General features: G+C 48.0%; 1 protein-coding gene across 7 annotated transcripts in view; it reads left to right on the top strand.

The window, feature by feature from the left end:
- Positions 1-16,515: 16,515 nt before the first annotated feature.
- LOC125955905 (venom metalloproteinase 3) overlaps positions 16,516-21,608 on the top strand; it is a 93,916-nt gene continuing 88,823 nt past the window's right edge. For 4 of the 7 annotated variants that reach the window (XR_007469122.1, XM_049687232.1, XM_049687227.1 and 1 more), the window contains exons 1-2: positions 17,376-17,515; positions 19,711-20,843. The gene's annotated coding sequence lies outside the window, so the exon portion shown is untranslated. Of the gene's footprint in view, positions 16,617-17,375; positions 17,516-19,710; positions 20,844-21,608 lie in introns of those variants that run through there. The other 3 variants (XM_049687229.1, XM_049687228.1, XM_049687230.1) reach the window with 3 other exon arrangements.

Raw genomic sequence — 21,608 nt, 5'->3', positions numbered from 1 at the left:
CTCGCGGGTGCACTCTGGCCTGGAGCCCGATCGTTAATCGATTTATCTTCCCCGCGATCGGATGCCCTTTAACGATCGAGTTTTGTGGCGCGATCGATGGCGCAAAAAGGGAAAGAGGTGCGAGAGAGAAAATGAGAGAGAGAGAGGTAGAGAGGAGGGAGTTCATGGCGAGTGCTCACCGCGGATGACAGGATTCGGTCATGGCCGTCGACAGTTACCAAGGATCTTTCGTGACAGGCCCTCACAGAGGTAGGGAGTGATAATTCGCAGGCTTCAGGCCTGTTGGGACCTTTGCTTGAGCCGCCAAATGGTTGCCTGTATCCCACGGGATACTCGTCTACTTCGCAGGACAGGCATCGATGGATGACTCACTCATGACACCGCAGACCGAGACGCAACCTTGTCGATGATGACCCACTGCTGATGCTGATGATGCGGAGTTGCGGAACATTTTAATTTAAATAATAATGCAGCTCAATTTATGATAATGTATGCTGCTGGTTTGGCCCGGGCCGGGCCGGGCCGGATGTTTTTGGTTTGGGGGTAAATCGTTCCATAAATTATTTACCCTTGGAAATCGATCCGATTTGGGCGATGAAAGCGAGATGAAAGCGATCAGATCAGCGGCCAGGAGCGCCAAGAATGATTCACTCGGGCTCGGGTAGCAGCAGCAGCAGCAGCAGCGGCTGAGCAAAAAAGTTAATTGAATTTAAGCTAGCTGAGCAAATTAGTTCTTCAATTTTTTTTAATAACCACCTTTAAAAGGTGATAAAAAAACTGGTTTGTCTAAAGCATTTGACTAAATCATTGGTTGAGTCAATTTTGCGCTCCTTCAAAGTCCAGCTACCTACCAAGATTTGGTAAAAAATAAGGGGTGGTGTCATGGCTGATCTCACCGTAGTATGCAGATGGCGTCCTGAACGCTCAATCTAATGATCATTTCATGAAATGTTGACGTGTGGCAATATCGTTCGTTTTGTCGATAGCATCAAATGAATTGCTGACTTAAGTGATGTCAATTGACAGCTTAGATTGGGCTACTTAAGTACGAACCACTAAACTAACTCTTTAGATTTTATCTGATATAAAATTATTCGAAATACTTCCATGAAGTAAGGAAAAATCATTTAAACAGTTTTCAGTTATTAGGAATGAAATCAATAATTCTGATAAAAAATCAACTGTATAACATGATGGAAAAAGAAGATTTCTAGTATACAATATCGGTAATGGGATGTAGAAGATTTATGTGAGAATGGGATTTATGTGAGAAGTTAAGGTTGTATGCCTTAGTATACTTGAAGTCCCTTTTCGCACAGAATCCGTGCAATATGCCTTTTCGTAGTTTTTGCTCTGATCCAGACAAATATCTTAACAACGACATTTAATTGGAAAGATAAACCATCTTCTAGTATTTAGTTATATTTTGCATGCTGACATGTCACCAATAAGTCCAAAGTGAATGATAGGCAAGACAAAAGCATTCAAACAAAAAATGTTCACACCATAACACTGTGAATTGTATGTTCATTGAATGGCATAAATAGTTTTGAAATCAAATTACTTTCTCTGCAAATTTTACAAAACAGGCTGCATTGAAACGAAATTACTACAATGCTCAAGTTCATAAGTAACATGTTCGGAAACACTTTGGCAAATCAAGTAGATTTTGAGTTTGCATTTGCATTGAATAACACATACTGCAAACCACTGCAATGATTTGGTCCCTGCTTAGTGCACCACTTGCTCAATATTTCTACCTACTTTTTGAAAAAGTTTAATCCGATTCTCGTTGATACGTTTCGTTATAACACGCCGTATGCTGCTAACGATGGACTTGAACAACTTTTCTGTAAACGAAAAGCATCTTCCAAACATCGACATCTTCACATCATTAACAAAAACGAGCTCATTGTGTTGATACGATGATTGATTATTGTATTGCGAGCGTTAAACAACCATCATTTGGCCTTTAAGCAGCCGTCGCCGGGTGGCGCCTTTTTGTTGTTGTTGTTACGCACAAGAACTTAATTGCACTCCTCCTAGCCCCCCCCCCCCCCACCAAACAATCACTCGGCTCCTTGTCGGTATTGCTGGCAGCCGTTTCTTTGAATTTCAAATTAATGGAGCAAAACATTGAAAACACAAAAATCAGGCCAATGCTCCCGATCCCCTGGACACCAACCACATTGCATCATTTCCATTTTCTCGGGATCTCAGAGTGCGCGTGAACGACCTCCAGGACACACGGGGCCACCGGGATGGACCGGGAACCTGGAACGTACCGCAACTCCGAAAACAAAAAAAAAAATAAAACCCTGAAACACACGTCGCATCGCTTCGCCTTTCGGTGTTACGTGACTTTGATTCATAAATCTGCGAGATGCCACCCATTGGAAGGTGAGGGCAGGGAGCCGCAGTGGTTCTTGGGATTTTTCGACTCTGCTACATCAACCGCCAAAGAAGGTCCCGGGTGTGTCCCTGTCCCCGGTTTCTTCCTTATCTCCCTTTGGGTTCTTTGTTCTACGTCCCTGTTTCGTCCCATTCGCCCTGTGTGTGTGCGCCGTGTGGTCATGAGTAATTTATGAGTCCCCGACCTTCTTTCCTTTCTTCCTTCCTCACCTCCACCGCAATCCTATCGGTGTGGCATCTGGCGTAAAGGGGGTTCCTCGAGCACACGATCCCCACACGCATCGTGGAGGCGTTATGTTTTGCGAATGTTGAACCATTTATGCTGTCGATGGTGGCAATACGATAAGGGGGACCAGACGCAGACAATCAAGCACAGGCGGTCAGCATCTGAAGATGCTGTTCCCAAAACGTCGCACGAAAGCAAGAAGAAAATGGTAGATGAAGCGAGAGGGGCTTTCTCCGCGGCTCGTTCCGTGGTTCGTTGGTTTTGAATTGATTTACGAAGGCGGCCCCCGGGCGGAGCTTTTGAAGCGCGAGTTTTGGAAGGGGGAGGGGGGGGATTCGGAACCGCGGAACCACCACGCGGGGATGACACCTTTCCACGCACTTCTTAAGGTCCCGGCAATCACGCAAAGGGTCACGTACTTCTCAATGGCGCTGGCGCTCGCATGACCTGCGTGTGCGTTGGTTTTTTGTTGTTGTCGTCGTCTTCGCCACTGAAATGTCATGTCGTTGACCCTGCCGATTTTGGGGCCAAACCTGAGGGGAGGGCTTGAACTCGGTTGAACTTTTGTCGCATGTCCTGCGCGGCGCTTCCTGGATGATGATTGCGATCATCATTTCGTCAGATTTTTATAGAAAAAAAAACAAACCAGAGCGAAAACCGCGGATCGTAAAACATCTCGTCCCGTTCTCGTTCTAATGATGACTCGGAGGGGGGAGATTTGCAATTCCGGGACCCATAAAATAAGTCACATAATTAGCTCTCCATTTCATGTTATGAAATTTAATATTTTTTAATCGAGTCCAATTTGGCAAAATACAATTTCGGCATCGAAACCATAAAACAAAAGCGGATCAGCGGATTCCGCTCTGGCGCTCGGTTTCACGATGATCGTTCGTTCGTTCGTTCGTTGGTTTGCTTCCGCAAAATCCTCTCCGGTCGCTGCCAACACCATCGTTCGCGGCGTTCTAATGAAGGAAGATAAAGTTCAGAATTTCCCGATTACGGCTTACCGCGGACTAACGGACTAACGTTCATTGACAAAAAAAAAAAACCACGGAACAGAGGACACACTCGACGAGCGACGCCCCACGATTAACGATAATGGGCCTGCTTGCCGGCCGGCCAGCGGGCAGGCCAGTCAGTTGGAATGGCCTTAGCATTTCGGTGGCACCACCGTACGTAAGTCCGAGTCTCGAGTCTCGAGTGATTGGTATTCATATGCCACCGATACGCGGCGGTAGAAATTCGATCTGGATTCCCAATGTCGAGCAGCCCGCGCGCTGTTTTGTGCCTGTTTTGAAGCAAGTCGCAACCAGCAGCAGCAGCAATACTGTTTTAGTGCAGAGGAAGGCCTGACCAAACGTATTCTCTCGGCGCGTCTCGATAGATTCATTGTGAATGGTTCCTTTTGGTCGGTTCGACACCAAAATGAGAGACTTCTGCAAATCAGTGCGCTTGGCGAGCCAAAGACTAGTATCATCATTATCGTGCCCATTGTCATACTCGCCATGTTGAGTACTGAGCGTTCAGCCCACGGCGTACTTGACAGTTGGATTCGCTTCGATCGTCCGACGGGGACGCCCGGTTCTTCGGTTGGGCGGTGCGTGCTTATAACTCAACGCGCACCTTCCGCAGGTCAACCTTCAATGTGGCCTTCATTTTGGCTAGCATCACCTTCGACCCCTCTCGTGCTCCATCCCTGGTTGGCACGCTTTATGGGGTCAATTATGCGGCGAGCAAATGTTGCGAACGCAATGATGTTGCGGTTTTTAGTTTATTGCAATTTCGAATTGGTTTGGAGACGATATGCCGCCCGCCGACCACAGAATGAATGAAGCCACGGAGCCCACAAAAAGCAACTTGCCCCGCGGCTTGACGAGATGATGGATTACTCGGTCTCTGGTCGGTTTTCTGGGTCGTCCATCTTGGAAGAGGAGACCACGAACGTGTGACGTGAACGAACGAGAAGACTGGATTTGATGGGTGCTGATGAAAGCCATATTTTAGCCAATGTCGAACGGAGCCCCAGGTTTTCTCACCGGGTCTTCTGGTGAGATAACGTTTTCTCATCTCGACAATATTCAATTGTTAGGCAAACAAGGCGGGCCTGATTATTGAGGTTATTAGAACCTTGAGGTGCCAGTGAATGGACCGGAGAGGAATTGAATGACTACAAGGCACAAGAAATGATTCGTTCTTAACGCTGATTGTCGCAACAGAAAGAGAGTAAGATGAGCGAGGAGTATCATTGAATCATTGCTATATCTATGTGGAGCATCATATCGTCATTGTCAACAAAATCTCCTAATCTCATATTCAATTTCTTTCATCCATTCATCAAGCATCTCGATTCTTAACTGTCAGTTGACAAGGTTTTACGCCTCGGTTCTAATCGCACACCAAGCTGATCACGCGCTTAACCGCTTCCGACAGCTGGTCATCACTCATTGCATTAGTCGCCTACTACTACTCGGCCATGGCGACAGCGAGAGAGAAGTACCGCCCTAGACATTGACAAACAATTATCGTGTATCCGCGCGCGGGGAAAAAAAAGCGAAACCTTTAAAGTTGACACTTTACTCGGGCTGCCGTGGTGCCATCTTCCCACTCGATGTGGCATCGGTTCGATGATTTGACGCACGGGGAGGCCAACCATTTCGCCGACATTTCCGCTTTCGCCTTCCGGTGATGCGAATTACTTGACGCCCTTCGATCGCGTGAAGAGAGGTACTACTACTCTCCTCTGTTGTATTGCTTCTACTCCTGCTGATGGTTCTTCACCCTGTTTCCTGCGTAATTATCTAACAAGATAGAAAACGGATTTAGCCGCCCAGACCGGACCATCAGTCCGCTGGACGGCACTGGACGACCCTCAAGTCGGCGCGACGGGGCACGTGTTGGACGCGAACACTAGGTCCGCCCGCCATTGTATTGATTACCCACATTTGTCAACAATCCACTGCGCGATCAATCGATCGATTGATGATCATCGGCATGTGTGCGCGTGTGTGCGGTGTCCATCGACCGAAAACCGATGACTCCTCGCCGGTTCTCAACGGGTCAAAGGCTTCTCGGCGGGCGGAGATAGGTCAGGCGGCACTACGTCGCATTACGCCGCCTGATCTGTTGTTTTGATGTCCCACACAAGGTGCTGTGTGTGCGTGTGTGTGTGTGAGCGTGTAATTGAACTTGAATCAATGATCAATGAGCCGATGACGCACTTGACGGGCGCACTTCTAAAGGATATGCCGTGCCGTGCTCCGGGGAAGGGTTGATGTTTGATGTTTGATCTTGGCCGTCGACTTGGTGGTGGCCGCCGTCCTCCAACAGAGAACTCTCCACCGCATTGCTTACACTCTACAACCACCGCCAACTGAGTTGACGTGACGCACATTTGAATGTTTGCTCGTTCCATCTGTTTTTGTTTTTATGTGAGCTGCGTGTGAGTCTCGGAATTTGCGGGAATCTTTCCCAGATTGCGCTCGAACGGAAATTGTTGTGACCGCTGCCGCTGTGACGACGCTTTTATTGGGGAGCACTTTCCTGGAAGATGGTTGTAAACATTGGCCACAGTTGTAGTACAGGCAGCAGCAGCAGCAGCAGCAGCAGCAACAGCAAAACAACTGCAGAATGCCACGGTCTGTGTGATGTTCTTCGAACGAAGGGATGAGAGGTAAGGAACCATTCCTAGAAATCGAATGCGGATGAAAGATGGTGACAAATGGCACCCCCAAGACGTCAGTTTTATTGCTGGGATTCCCGTGAATCACGAGTCACGCGATGAATGTGTTTTTGTTGTTTGTTTGCAAAATATGAGTCCACAAGAAGTATGTTAAGAGAAGTATTCTCTCTCTCTTCGCGCTTATGGGCCCTATTCCGAGAGTCTGTCTTGCAAACGAGACTGCTGTACTACTGCTGAAAAAACTTAGCAGTCTTGTTGAGCTCTTATGAATGAACTTGTGATGTTTTACAGCCATATTTCAAAACAAATACTAATACTATTAAATTAATCACCAACACCACCAAAACCAAACATCTTTCGCGCCAATGGCAACTACGACCAAAACGAAAAAATATACCATTTTCAGTCTCGTTTTCAAGACTCAGAGTCTGTTGCCAAAACCTACCAGACTCTGAGTCTTGAAAACGAGACTGAAAGTCTCGTTGCCATTGGACCGAAAGATGTTGGGTTTTGGTGGTGTTGGTGAATAATTTGTTAGTATTAGTATTTGTTTTGAAATCCGGCTGTAAAAAATTACAAATTCATTCACAAGAGCTAAACAAGACTGCTAAATTTTTTCAGCAGTAGTACAGCAGTCTCGTTTGCAAGACAGACTCTCGGAATAGGGCCCTATATTTTTTGTGATCGTCAAAAGTCAGCCAGCGTTCAAGTGTCGCCGGCGTTCTGCATTCCTTACTAAGTCATCGCAGCACAAACCGCTCAGCATTGCTTCATATGCTGCAAAGCGCGTTTTCTTCGCGTCCGCGTCCCTTGCTGACCAAGAGACAGCCAGTTGGAACAGGAAAATACGAGTTCGCGATCGATTTTGGGCAACCTTGGGCCGGATGACACGTAAGCTTGCGCATAAGTCATCATTCAACTTATGAGCGCTTTACGATAATCATTGCTAATCGCAGTCGCTAACCGCGCGTTGGTAGCGGCGTTTCGGGAAGAGTCAGACTGGCAGGCGCGCGCGCCACAAGCAGCGTCCATTCTACTTCCACGGTCCCGTGAAACCATCGTGACAGGAGCAGCAGTATGTGCTGATTGAATTGATTGTAGATGTGGTGGATGGCTTCTTCTGGATGGGACAGGAGGAAGCTGCCGCCAATTAGCGAGTGCGAGCGCGCGCGCGCCATATCATACTATCATCGTGGTGATGCCCCCCCGTGGCCTGCGGTGAGCGTATCGTATCAGTGAAAATAACGAGACAGGTTCGTCGCTTTGCTCCTGGTACCTGGGCGCTATTATTGTACCTTATATGCAGCCGCCACCGGAGGCGAAGCATTGAAGTCTTTTGATTGAATGAAATATCTCTCAGTAGTCACTCTACGGTTGGTTCGGCGGTCGCCGGACGAATGATGGATGCAGCACGTGGTCGCGGTGTGGTGTAAGAGACCCCGTCTCCCCCCTCCTCTCCTCTCCAGTTCCGGTGGCGTCCACCTCTGTGCAGACGTATATGGCGGTGCCGCTCTTCTTTTGTTCGCGCGCGCACACTCTTGGTCAGTGGATTCTGTGGCCAACCGAATTCGCTTCTTTTGCGTCGAAGAGCGCACACACACACGCTTGTTGCACATGGTGTAGGGGGTTGGGAGTGATTTATGATCCGGGATCGGGACGTATCGTTCATTACGATGATGGATAGCAAAGGCGAGACGCATTGCGCACATCACCAAACGGCGCAATATATCCACACACACGCACACACACACACACACACACACACACACACACACACGCGCGCGTATGGTGGCAACCGGGGGCCCAACGGAGGACCTGGTTTGGTAGAAGCGTAGAGCCGTTGTTTGTACATCTCGGACGCATCTCCATAAATCTCCATTTGCAAAGAACTCTTAAAATTAACATGTTTTTGCTTCACCGATCCGTTACGGAACCTGATGTCGGTCTTGCCAGGGATCGTGTCACATGTGTGTGTGTGTGTGTGTGTGTGTCTGGGGCTATAAATCTCGCGCGCCAAGCCAGCAAGTCTAGCGGCATCACCGACTGTCCACGGTTGATGCGGAGGAAATTTCGCGATTCTCGAAAAGGAGGCGCTGTTGCTGCTGCTGCTGCTGTTGATGATAATGATGATGATGATGATGATGATGGTGCTGGTTCTGGTAGCCCGTTGGTCACCACTTCTGACGGATGCCTGCTCGTTTGTTTTTCCCCCTTTTTTCGGGACCACGACGATGTCCGTGACCGGTTGCCACGTCGCCGGCTGCCGGCGGCGCTCTCGCTCTGTGTGTGTGTGTGTGTGTGTGTGTGTTTGTCACTGGCCCAGACTGTGTGACGATGTCGCGGCCGGTGTTAACTACTTGCCGGCGATCGGTGGTGCTTTCATTCATGAAACCGGCACCGGGAAGAGGTCCATCTTTGTCTGTTTCGCTTTTCGGTGGGGTTGCCTCGCCATAAAGGATGACACCGGACCCGGACCGGCCACCCCGTGTGCCGTGCCATGCCGTGACCCAATTAACGAGCATGAGATTTATGTGGAAATCGGAGAGCACACTGTGTGCAGTGGAGTAAATGAAGAGATCAATCAAAGTAGGAGCTGTAAGGGTAGCGGATCGCGGCACTCAGTCTCCTGATGATCGCAGCCAAAAACCCGGACCAACCGGATGACGCAGGACCCGGAGAAGCATCCCGGGGTGTCCGGCAATATTCATTTTCCTTCGCCGGTCGTCGATGCTGTTCGGTAATGATTGAAATGGCAGAACAACGCACAAGACCCGGGGGAATGGGTTCTTGGTTTGAAGCCATTTAAATTGCAAAGTGAGCTGACCAGAGAGAGAGAGAGACCGATCCGGTGGGGCTGACAGACAGACAGACAGACAGACAGGCAGACCGCACCGGTGAGCCGGGCAGATAGCAGCAGGTTTCTAAAACAAACATTTGCTTAATTTGATGTGCAAATTGATCCGCGCGCATTCTGTGGCGACAGGTTCCCCGGACGAGGAGGAGGAGGAGGAGGTGGAGTGGAGATCATCATCATCATCTTGCTTGCCGGTCGAAACCTGAGCCCTAATGAACTAATTCGTAGCAGCAGCAGCAGCAGCACACACGATCAGTTTGTGAGACGCGATCACGAGAACATCTTCGAGCGCTTGTTTGACTTCTTGCGTCTCGATTGATCGAGCACGATGTGTGTGCGTGTGAGTGCCCATCGACTGAAGGAGTGGGATCAGCACCGGAAAGGTCACCCTACTTGGACTCCTGCGCCCAAAAAATACAACAGCAATTATCTGCCACGATGCCACGATGTTTCTGTCTCGCTAGCGGCGTCTGTTCAAAGGATTTGCTTAATTCCTTCGTCGCTTCTGGCGAAATGATGGCTTTACACGCCATTTTGTGGTGCGCACGGCATGAAGTGACGTGATGCAATGCTCGCCCGAGTAGTAGATAGCCAGCCAGCCAGCTGGTTGACAGGAAGGACGATTCGTTCCCCTGTTTTGAGGCTCTCGGACTCTCGGGCGTGATGCCTCCCTTACAATCCGGGGCATGCCAAAGGTTACTGTGTCATCCGTGGAGGGTGTACGTGTATGCGAGTGGAGCGAATGGCGATCAATTTTCTCCCAACCTCCCCTAAAAGAAAACGAAACATAAATCCCGAACAGAGTGCGGTGGGATTTGCGCGGCGAGTGATTCATGAATGATGCGCGAGATTTGTGGTCCCGGTGACCCCATCGATCAGTTGGCGCCCTAAACGGTCGCGTTGAGGATGAAAAGCTAATTTGTGTGTTCGCATTTCGTGTCCCAATGTGTTTGTGTATGTGGTTTGTTGGCGGGAAGATTTATCATCCCGCATCATAACATTTCGGCGACCCGGACTTTGGGCTGTGAATGCAATAAACCAAAAAAGGCGAAATGCGGGGTTTCGGTTTCGAAATAGGAAAGGTTGCGGGAGCAAATTCAATCGATCGCCGGTGCGCCGTTTGGATCAGTTTGCTGATGAAAGGGAGAGTTTCGAGTCGAGGTGTCGGAAAGGTCAGAGGCTTCCGTTTCAATTTAAACAGCTTTCTAGTCTGGAGAGCTTTACACGGAATGGTATTTTAAAGGGTGTGGCAAAAACAAAGCATCCCAACTCCTCATATTGAAGTTTAATGTTGAGCGATTTTTTTTATTTTACTATATAGAACTACTTACTATATAGAACGATGCTATTTTAAGCAGCAATCAACATGATATAGTTTACTTTAATTACATCCAAAACGAGATTAGGAAAGCGAGAGTATTTCTTTGTAATATAGCAACATCCGACATCAAAATCTATAGGTTGAAAAAAGAAACATTCGATGCATTCTGAGTGTCTGTGGATTCTCCTTGAAAGAAGGTTTCAAAAATTTCATTTTCATGTCCATCAAAGAAGTTTTGATCCGTTTAGAGGGGACAGAGGATGCTCCTTGTAGAAATACAACATTTTCAGGATTTGTTTTAAGTTTGCCTTGTTTGCATAATAAAATGTAATTTTTCAAAATTCAGCAATGGTTCTATTAAACAACTGTTTCAAACATAGTATGTGGATTGCTTCACAGAAAATTTTAGCTTTATGTTATCTGGGACCTTCAATGTTATGGTTTCTTGGTCTTCAGGCGTGATATAAACCTATGCGGCCGGTCATACAATGTTGGAACAACAGGAGAAACGTTTCTAATCAGAGAGCACGATGACAAGATCTAATTTCTTCGCGAGAGACAGCAAATGCTTTGTCCAGTATTGTCCAGTAGTTAAGTCCTTTCTCCCATAAATGGTCTTGAGATTTTTACTTGCTTTGCCAACTTTCGGTTCTATCTTTTCCGTTTTTGGTGCCCTTTTCCCTTGGTCCTTGGTACTAGTAGCACAATAATTGATTTTGTTGGAGCTGGCCGTTGAAAAAGGCAACCGTTCAGAGTTGCAAAGTAGCAACTAGCAATTGCTGTAATAGGTTTAGAAGTTTTTTAGCTATTTGTTTAATGGTCTCGCAAGTTGCAAACTCGATGCTCTTGATTTTGGATGCATTTGATCGGAATATTGACCAATACACCACTACATTGTTTACACCATTTAACAGATATGAGTCTCACGGATGAAGCAATTACATCATACGCCATTCTAGTGCTGAAAAGTACTCCTAGAATTTTTTTTTATTATAGCCCTATCGTATAGGATCAGATAGCAATTTTTAATTACCCCGTTTCCCCGTAAAATGCAAAGACATAACCGATCAATCACGGAATATGCTCATCAAAACGGTCATGCTCGTTCTCGTCGGTGCCGGCGGAATCGAAACGGTTGAGTGAATTTAATGACTTTTTCAACAAAATTCCCGTTCACTGCGCTCTGATCCTGTCCCGGTAACTGACTGCCCTTGCCACGTGTTGCCCTTTCGTTCGCCCCTTGACAACGCTGAGGACGACCACGGCGACGGCGATGGTCACTTGGTAGTTTGTTTCCAGGCAACCAAGCCGGGGGCTGCTATTGACCATCATCGTGGCGGCGGCGATGATGAACCTGCGCCACCAGGAAGTCCAGGTACTTTGATTGCCGTTTGAGAATGTCACGAGCAAGAGCCCCTCCCCTCCAGGAGTTCGTCCCTCTCGCTTGTCTAATGTCAATCCAACCTGGCTGGCAAGGATGCGCGCGCGCACGATATAGCGCCATCAATCAATCGATCAGCAACGACGATCGGTCGGTCGGGCGATAAAAGCAACCATTATCGATTGCAAAAGTACACGCTAAACGTTCGGTCGGGCGCGCGGGCCAAATCCATCCGGAGGCCATCGCTCGGTGGCGGCGAGAGTTCAAGATGGGTCAGATCGTTTCTCGTGCGCGGGCACGAGAACATCTCTATTTTGCATTGGACCACCAACTGGAGGCAGACGAGCGGTGGCAGGGTGCGGCATCGATTAATTACGACCTGGCGCGCCCCCCCCCCCCCCCCCAGGCGTTGCACATGCAACAACGAGAACAACGCAACGACCCCGCTGCGTATCATCGTGCGAACGGTCATGACCTGCGGTCGATGTGGTGGTGGCGCTCCTCGTGGGTTTGGAGCGGAAGGTGATAAATCGTTCGGCATTGAACGATGACTCCACCCCGTACGGGTGCGCACACACACACACACAGCACACTCTCATTCACACTCTCTTTTGCAAGCGATCATCCCTCCGGGGCAGGGGTCGTGCGTAACACCCTGAAGGGTAGATCAGCAAGACGATCGTTGCTAGGTGCTGTAGGGCTTGCTGGCCGACGACGATCTCGACTTAAGAGGAGGTCAAGAATGGCCAAGTGTGAATGGAATGTGTGGTAATTTCCCCTCCGACCCCGACTCCCGCTCATGTTTACGCCATTTTGCAATCCATCCATATGGGCTGCAATTGTCCGGCATCGGTGTCGGGACATTCATCATGCTCTGCGCCATTTGTCGTCGTGAATTGCCATAGTGCACCGTGCCCCACCGGACTGGGGGGGGAGTGGAGGGTAAATGGAAGTAAATATATCATCGGACCAGACTAGACTGTCCGATGGGGGAAAGGTGTGCGTGTGTGCACCAGGAAGTTGCATCCGATAATGGGAAAAGGGTATTGGATGGCGGACACACACAGTACACCTTCACTCGAAGACGCCCATAACGATTCTTATTTAATTGGTGTTTATGAGTCGTCTCGGCGCATCATGCGGACAATTATCTTGGTGCAAGGTGTACACTGAGGGACAATACACATCTCTATCTGCACCAGTCGAGTGATGGATCTATTGCGCTGGATTGGATTGCAAAAACACATAGTCTATCGGTGAGATTGATGGGAGGAAATGGAAGCAATCCGTTCGGGATTGTTTCGTTCGTGTTCATCTTTTGTAAGAAGTTGCTTCCGCAGTTTGTGGCTTGACGCATTTTAACTGTTTGCATTAGGAAGGGCTGTTTAATGGATGAGGATAAGTAAAGGTGGTTTCAGTGAGCGTTGAAGGATTTAGTTTAAAGCTTTTTTGCAATTCTAGAGAAAAAGACATTATGTCGACACTTTACATTTGGTCAATCCTGTGATGCTTGTATTCGCAGTCGATATAGAGAGAGGTCCGAGGATTACACGAACGCGGCCGCTTAGAATGATCGGAAATGATTCTATTTCCTTCGCTAGCCATGGTTTAATAGAGAAATGATCATCGTTTTATTCGATTGCAGCGTTCACTGGTGGATCTCTAGTCTTGAATTTGAGGTCGCTCCAAATTACGTATTTCTGGATTATGCAAAAAGTTTCATTCGTACGAAGTATTGTCATCAGATCCATTTGGTCTCTATTAACGTAGCAGATAGCTTCCTATTGTTCGTCGTTCAAATTTCAACTCCTAGTTCCGACTCTAATTGAAAGTGAAAGGCCAAAACGATAGGAACAATTTACGCTTGTTTCAAGCAATCCATGTCGTTGTCAATAGGAAGCAATCGTTGCCCAGTTTTAACAAATCAATCTTCTCCCATCTCAACAGATCATTGAAACTTTTTGTTACTGTTAGAAACTTTTAAATCGGGAATTCTCTGTTTAATTACTTCTGCTTGAAAATAGTTCAAATATGAATCTTAATAAGTGCAAAATTGTTTATCAGTTTTGTGAAGTTATACGTTATACTCTCTCTGTTATAACATGATTTTTTAGGATTTAGAATATTTCGCTCATATTTGACTTGGAACAGAATTTGTTGATTTTGTCTGGATGGGCCACAGTACTTTTTTCACGGGGTAATGTTTTTTTTCGGAAAATTTCTATCTAATTTTTGCTGCTCAGGAACATGTTTTAAAGCTTTAGGTAAATTTACATATTTACTAATATTGATTTATTTGTTTTGACAGGATGGCATTTTGTAAGCATCTTGTGAATCTCGTTGTCATATCGCAACAGTAAGTTCTGTATAATTTTTTGATACAATTCTATAATAATTGTGATTCAAGAGCAATATTCTCGGTGACAAATTATTATTAGCTTTATTTATCATTTCGCTGTACTCTATGCTGGTGAAAGTAGCTACGTGACATAATTAAAATCTTCTGAGCGAAAGCATTCTGCCCGCGAGACTTGTTTTCAAATTTCAAGAATTTACTATTATTTTTTTTATTAATCATACGATTAATTTTGGTAGAGAATCGAAAATCAAATCAGTGTAGAAATCAACAGCACTATTTCATCAGAAACTTTATCAATTATTCAATAATATTTGTAATTTGTTATTTGATCAAGACTGTTTAATAAACCATGCTACTATTCAAATGGAGTGAATCAACGAAAAAAACCGAACATTTCCATCACCTTTGCTGGACCCCTCGGCGATCGCGGGGAGCACTTTTGGAGCCTCTCACACCGAGCTCGGCCCACCGCCGCGGGGCCACTCGGCGCGAGTGGTGAGTTTAGTATCTCGCTCAGCGTTGAGTGGAGTTTGTGGTGAGTTGACGGAAGACGACGAACCCTTCCCTATGGCCCTCTGGTGTAGTGGACGGTAAGCCTTTCGCTCTCGCAAAACCGATCGCTCCGCCAATGCGCAGGACACAAGCACTTGCAGTTTCATGCAGTCGTCGTCGTCGTGTTGCTGTTCGGTCTACATATATGCGTTGCATGGGTCGCCATCCGGTAATGGGCCCGTGGGGTGGGGATGAAATGTGCTACTAGGCTATCGGCGGCCATCTAGCCGCCAATCGAGCCCGCAGTTGCGTTACGTTGTTCCGCTCGAGAGGGCTTTTACTTTCTTGGCTTGGGTATGGAAAGTGATTTTCTTGGCTTCTCTCTCTCTCTTTCTCTCTATCTTAGGCTCACTTTCTTGGGAGTGTTTAAGGGCAAAGCAATTGTCACTATTGTCTTTCGGTAACTATTCCGCTTCTTTTTTTTCTACTTTAATAATACGAGGTAGAATAACATCTAAAGTTAATCTTCAACTTTTCTGTTATTGAAGTTGCATTTGTCTAAGTGTTTTGAACTACAAACGGATAAGATTCAAACATTAGCCAATATTTAGTAGCTTCCTTGTACTTAATTGAAGCAAATACAATGTAGGGACCTTTGATCTCTTGAAGTACTATATTTTGCTTCGTCCTCATCAAGCTCTAAATCGATTGATCCTCAGTTTCTTCGAACGACTCCAGGTGGATACATTGTAGAACCGTAATTCACGGAGCCAGGAGCCGAATCAGAGAGAGAGAGAGAGAGAAAGAGAGAGAGCAACAATCGACCGTAAAGTCACTCTGTTCGGGGGTCGCGGTTCCGTCGCTGTGTGTCGCGCTGTCGTAATCGACCACTCCTTGCCCCCCTCTTTGCCTCTCTGCCTGGCTGCCTGGCTGCCTTGGTCCAACATTTATGCGATCGAGCTGCTGGAAGAAGGGGTAGTGCAGGCATGCATGCATGCATATGCACTAGTGTTAGTCAGTGTGTCGCGGGGGGATTGTTTCATTTGTTTTTCTTTTTTCGCTGTTGGTCTCCCCCAAAGGAACGTCTCGCTTGTGCCTCCAACTGGGGCTTATGGTCTCTGTCCCATGCATTGGTCCGTCTTAAGAGCTCACCTTTCTTGAGCGCAGTTTCGGACCCTCTCTCTCTATCTATCTCTCTTCCAGCACACCTCTTTCGCCTCGCTTTCGCACTCTCACTCTCTTCCGCACGGCCACCCCCGAGAGGACCGTGGATTGCGTCGATCACGCTCCTTCTTCTCTCTCACCATCGACCACGACGACTACGCTCTTTTCTCCCTCCGGTTTTTTTTTGCGTCTACCCCCATTTGATTTTACCCCTTTCACCCTACCCTTCACTTTCGATGCTTTCGCTCTCACTCGAGATACCCTCTGTGTGTTGTCCTGTGGACCTCGGAGACTGTTTCTGTGTTTTTTGTTGTTGTTGGTTGTTGATTTTTTTTCTACCTTCGATTCGATCGACCACCAACCAGGTCTGGCCCGGTCTGGCCCGGACCATACTGGCCCAGGCCAGACGCACAACCACAGGTGGACACACTGACGACGACGACGACGACGACGCAGACGACAACGAGAGGGACGCGAAAGCTCTGCGAGTGTCCGGAGCTCTCTTGTTGCGAGCGAGCAAATCGTCCACTCCGAAACGGAAGGGGCTGTGGTAGACGGGGCCAGCAGGCCAGCAAACCACCACTGTTTGGCCACCGCGAGCACACCGAGCAGTCTCTGAGTGGACACGCACCAGGTGCCCCGTGTGGTTCCGTGGTCGTCGTCGTCGCCGTCGTCGTGGTCGCTGTTCGGTTTTTGGTTGCCGTTTTGCGTTGTCCTACTGTTGTGTAAGTGATCTCTGGCGCTTCCTTCGAAGTCCCTTTTGTGTAGTCTGATCGATCCCTTTTATCAGAGGATCAGCAAGTTTGCTTTGCGAATGTGAAACAATAGTTCCGCCATATCGGTGATCGTCTCTCTTTTTCTTACTTACTCTCGAAGTGTGCGTGTGTGTGTGTGGTGTGTGTGAAAAAGTGAATTGGCACGCAAACTACTTAGCGGTGTGGTAGTGTACGGACGCCTCAAGTTCGCTTCCTAGTGGTGATCGCGTTCGCGATCGCAAGGAGAAGGTGCAGCGTGCATTGTGGTTCACTAGATTGCTTTTTGTGTGTGTATGTGTGCGTGTCTGTTGGGCTTAGTAGGTACACTACTCTACACTACACGCCTTAGTAGTCGCTGAGCTAACGGAGAGAGAGAGAGAGAGAAAGAGAGAATAGGAGAGGGAGAGCGATCGTGAGAGCGATACCTGAGAGAGAGAGAGAAAATGAGCTTTAGTAGCCTCCAGAGATCACTCTCCGAGGATCCGTCACTCTGCAGGTCACCACAGTCGTCGTCGTCGTCGTCGTCGCTACCCTTTTGGCTGTTCCTTTCCCTCTCTCTCTCACACACACACACATACAGACACATACAGAAAGGCAGGTACTCTCTCGCTCTCGGGCTTTTGCACCCGCTTACCCGCGGCACCCCGAGCTCAACTCATTCGCTAGCGAGGCGCGCGTTGGCCACCACCATCACACTACACCACACCACAGCGCAGGTTGAGGAGCCTCCGAAAAGGCAGCTCGAGCTTTCAGGCAGATCTTCGCGGATCAGTTTACGTTTAGCCGTCGTGTCGTTTGGCTCGCGCGAACCGTTCGTTCTCGGAAGAAAAGAAAAACACAAACGCTTCTGGAGTTCTTGCTTATCGATCGTGAGTGTGCAACAGTAGCAGTAGCAGCAGCGTGCGCAGAATGCACAAAGTGTGCATTCCGTGTGCATTCTCTATCTTTGCTCTAACGAACATTGTCTTTGGTGGAAGTCGTGTGTAGAGCCGTTTTTTTTTCTCAATTTTTTGTGCACTTTTTGGGGATCTATTAAGAATATTTTGAAGGCAGAATGGGTCCGTGACTTGTCACTGTGTTCTTGGTGCACAAGGAAACTCTAAGACACCCACAATCCAATAGCCAGAAATGGCGAAAACACCTTCGAACCAACTGGTTGCTTTTGGGTGCTTTGTTTTCCACGCATTTTTTCCGCTTTTCCTGTTCACGCATACACACTCAGCCAGGCCAGGCGAGGTGCGATTGTTTGGCGGGGCACTATTTTCCTCCACCAACCCTCGGCCAGGCCCTCGAACGCGATCCGCGCAAACACCAACACCGGGCGCACCGCTGCCTATCCTTCAAAATGGCAAAAATGCTTGGATGGAACCGCCTTTTTGGGGGTCTCTTGTCCTCTTGTCCGGCGTGCTGCGAGTGTTTTGTTTTGGAGCGCTTGGTGTGTTTTCCACTGGAATCACGTTTCCACGATACATACTACCTTCAATTAATGTGTGCCACCGTGTGAGTGTGTCTGTGTGCCTGTGTGTGTTTGTTGGCGATTTTTCCTTCGATCAAGGTGTTGCGAAGCTAAGCAGCAGGCGGATTGTGTGCGGTGCGGATGCTATTTGAAGGTTTTCTGCCAACTTTTTACTGCCGCAGTGTCAGTGCTGCGGACTCTGAGTGTCTGTGTGCGTGTGTGTGTGATTGGTTTTCCCTGAAAACAGTACCGTAAAGACTGCCTTTGTGGGGGGAAATCGCAGCAAAAATAGAGTTTACTTGAAGTTTGATCCATTGCTGTGACTATGATGATTAATCAGCAAATGACGGTTTATTTTTGGTGTTTTGTTTGCGGAGCATTTATGCTAGCTCCGCAAAGTACCACTCTTCTGTAGTGGTCCACCAACACCTTTAAGTACACCCTTATTGTAATTGGAATTGACGGAAGTCAATGCCTCCAAAAATTCAAAAGCAACGGGCTTCCATTGAGTGCAGTGTTTGGATTAGAATCGAACGCCTCGCGATCACCAACGATTGCCTCCCGCTTAACGCTTAACGGTTGGCCAGCAGACAACAATAATTGAAATGAAATGGAAAACTAAGCTGAATGACCTGGGCCTGGGCGTCACGCAGCAGCAGATGAGCACGAACGAAAGTGAAAAATCCACTCCTCGACCAAGCAGCGGACCGACCAAGCGGAGGCTCGAATGGTAGACAGCAAGGAAAACTAAAACCGAGAAGAGCATCCGAGATAGCGCCGCAAAACCGGCTAGGGCGAAGCAAACATAACTGTTGCCGAGCCTGTGCTGTGCTGCGTAGATGCTAGGGTTTTAAAGGGATGGAGAGTGGTGAAGCTGGAGGAAAGTATGCGGGCATGCGGGAATACCGTAGGAATGCCGTGTTGCACGGCACAAAACGTGCACAATGGCGTGGAGCGTGCTGGGTATGGAGGACGCGCAACGCAAAAAAAAAGCGCAAGTAACTACTCCGACCGTTCATGATCGGATCCAAGAGAGTGGTTCGATGGAGGAGGGTTGGAACCGACCGGTACCTGGGCATGGGTGTTGTTGTTGTGGGGTGGGCTTTTCCGCGGAGAAGAAGCAGCAGCAGCAGCAGAAAAAAGCGCAGTCGAAACGAGCGGTAGTGGTAGTAGTAATGAAATTGAAATGATTCCAAATGAAATGAAAAGTGGTGGCCACCTGGTGTGGGGAGGGTACTTTGTTGCACACGACGCCCATTTGCTTGCTGCTCTGGTCGCTACTGAAATGAAGTAACCACCGTAATAGCGGCTGCTTGAGCGAGACGAGAGACGAAAAAAAAAACGTGGCATTACCGTAAAGATGGTGTTGCATGAAACTTTTCGATGATAAATCTGGTTCGATAGTTGGCTGGAAATAGAGTAGAGATAAGGATCAGCAACGTAGCAGGCTAAACGCTACAGAGGATGTGCAGGAAGCGTTGCGCACCAGGCAGGCCACTCAAATCAATTTCCAATTATATGCTACATGCTGTGACCTGTTGAGAGGCAGGTCCAGGTCTATCAACATGCCACGGTTGGGCTAATGTGAATTTATGTAATTTTTAACAGCGAGCCTCGACTGCCCCCTTGTCCTCCTTCTTCTTCATCCTCCTGTGGCTCCTTATCTCCTGAAAACGATCTCCATCGAACGGCGACGAAACGCGCGGCTTCGCGACTGGCGGAAACGGAATGGAACCGGCGATTCGCGGCGTGGCTACGGTGTTTGTGGCCAGCAGCATCAAGTGAAAGAGCGGGAGTGTGTGTCTGTGTGTGTTTGTGTGCATATATGCCAGTCGGTGCAGGGGTTAAAGGTTAGAAGATTGTGAACAACTCAAACGTGTGCGACAAGTGACCGAAAAAGACTTCCACCTGGCGATCAAAAAAAAAAAAAAACATTCTCGTGCCGACCGCCCGACAACGAGAGCCGTGATCGTCTTCTGCTCGTTCTTTGGTACCACGTACGTACCAAATGCAGCGATAACAGGAAACAAAAAAAGTAGTTATCCAAAACGCGCCCATTTGCGCAGAGAAGAAAGAGCTCGATCGGTGAGCAGACGACGAACTTACCGGCTGCGAGAAGCTAAGGCAAATAACGGGCCGGGCAGGTACGGTGTGTAAGTGTCACCATCGTCGTTGATTTTTAGTGTCGCCCCGAGAAGCCCCGCGAGGCCGCCACTCACCCAGATTCGCCCGGTGGTTTATGTGATTGCGATAAAGCGGCGCGCGCGTTTTTATTTAAAGCGAGCAAACATAAATTTCTGCCCAAAAAAAGCTTCCACCAGCAGCAGCAGCTGCAGCAAAAGATAACCCACCAGAGCATAGAGTGAAGTGTGTGGTTCGCGAACGTTATTTTTTGTGTTTTTTTTTGCCCGAAATTCGCAGGAAGCTTTTCCGTTTTCCGTACGTGCTCTCATCCGCTGTTGCAGTTGCAGATAGTAGTGTCCTTCTACGCGTTCGTGTGCGTGTGTTAGTGTTTTGTGCGTGCACCGCAGTACCGTGTGTATGTGTGCAGTTGAGAAAGAAATTGTTTGGCTGCAACTAAGTATTTCGCCCACTACTATCGCCGATCGAGCACAACAGCAGCACCATAGCATCAGCACGATTGACGTTCGATTTCTCCACCGAAAACCATCACCGCCGATGTTTAGTTTATTGAGCATTTAACAACCCCCCCTGCCGGTCCTGACAAGAGAGAGATAAACGTAAGTGTTTTTTTGTTTTGGTTGCTGCGAGCTTCTTTAGTGTTATGGACGATGAACCGATGATGTGTTTTCATTCGCCAAGTCGCGTTCTGCACGCGAAGGAAGGAAAAAAGAACCCCTGGGCCACTGCGATCACTGATTCGGGGAATGACGGAGCATAAATCTTCACACCGTTTATCGGGAAGGAAGATCATCACAAGCACAGTAAAAAATGGAAGCATAAGAAGGGGGCATGGCACTGAAACAAAACAAGAAAATCGCAGCTCGCGTCGCGGCGACCTCTCGCGCCGTGCTTAGGAAGGGTTCGCGCTCCGATTGAGAGTGAAAGTTGTTTCCAATACTGCGGGCGCTTCGATGATGATTGGTTGGTTTTGTTTTTTTCTCCGTTCAATCTCTCATCTCATTTCTCTCCCGTATTCATCATCTTCTTGCGAGCCATCTTTTGAGCCGGTTCACGCCGCGGAGCAGTCAGCATTCTTGCGAATGTGAACTGCCGCCATTGGACGTTTGTTTGAAAAGTTGGAGTTATTTCCGCTGGGATTGAATTGAATTTGTGAATTCAACCAAACACTTCACTTGCTTCGTTCCACTGTTTGCACACCTTGGTGCCGTTGCCGTTGTCTTGCTATGCTTTATGATTTAATTAAATCGAACAAAACAGCAGAAGCAGAGACGGGTAAATATTATGAAACGCGCCGGGCTCAGCATTTATTTTAACGAAACCGAGCCAGACTACCAGACAGCTGACTTGGGGAGCCACGGATT

Source organism: Anopheles darlingi, chromosome 3 (genome assembly GCF_943734745.1).
Source record: "Anopheles darlingi chromosome 3, idAnoDarlMG_H_01, whole genome shotgun sequence".
Lineage (NCBI taxonomy): Eukaryota > Metazoa > Arthropoda > Insecta > Diptera > Culicidae > Anopheles > Anopheles darlingi.
This window is presented reverse-complemented; position numbering and strand designations above follow the sequence as displayed.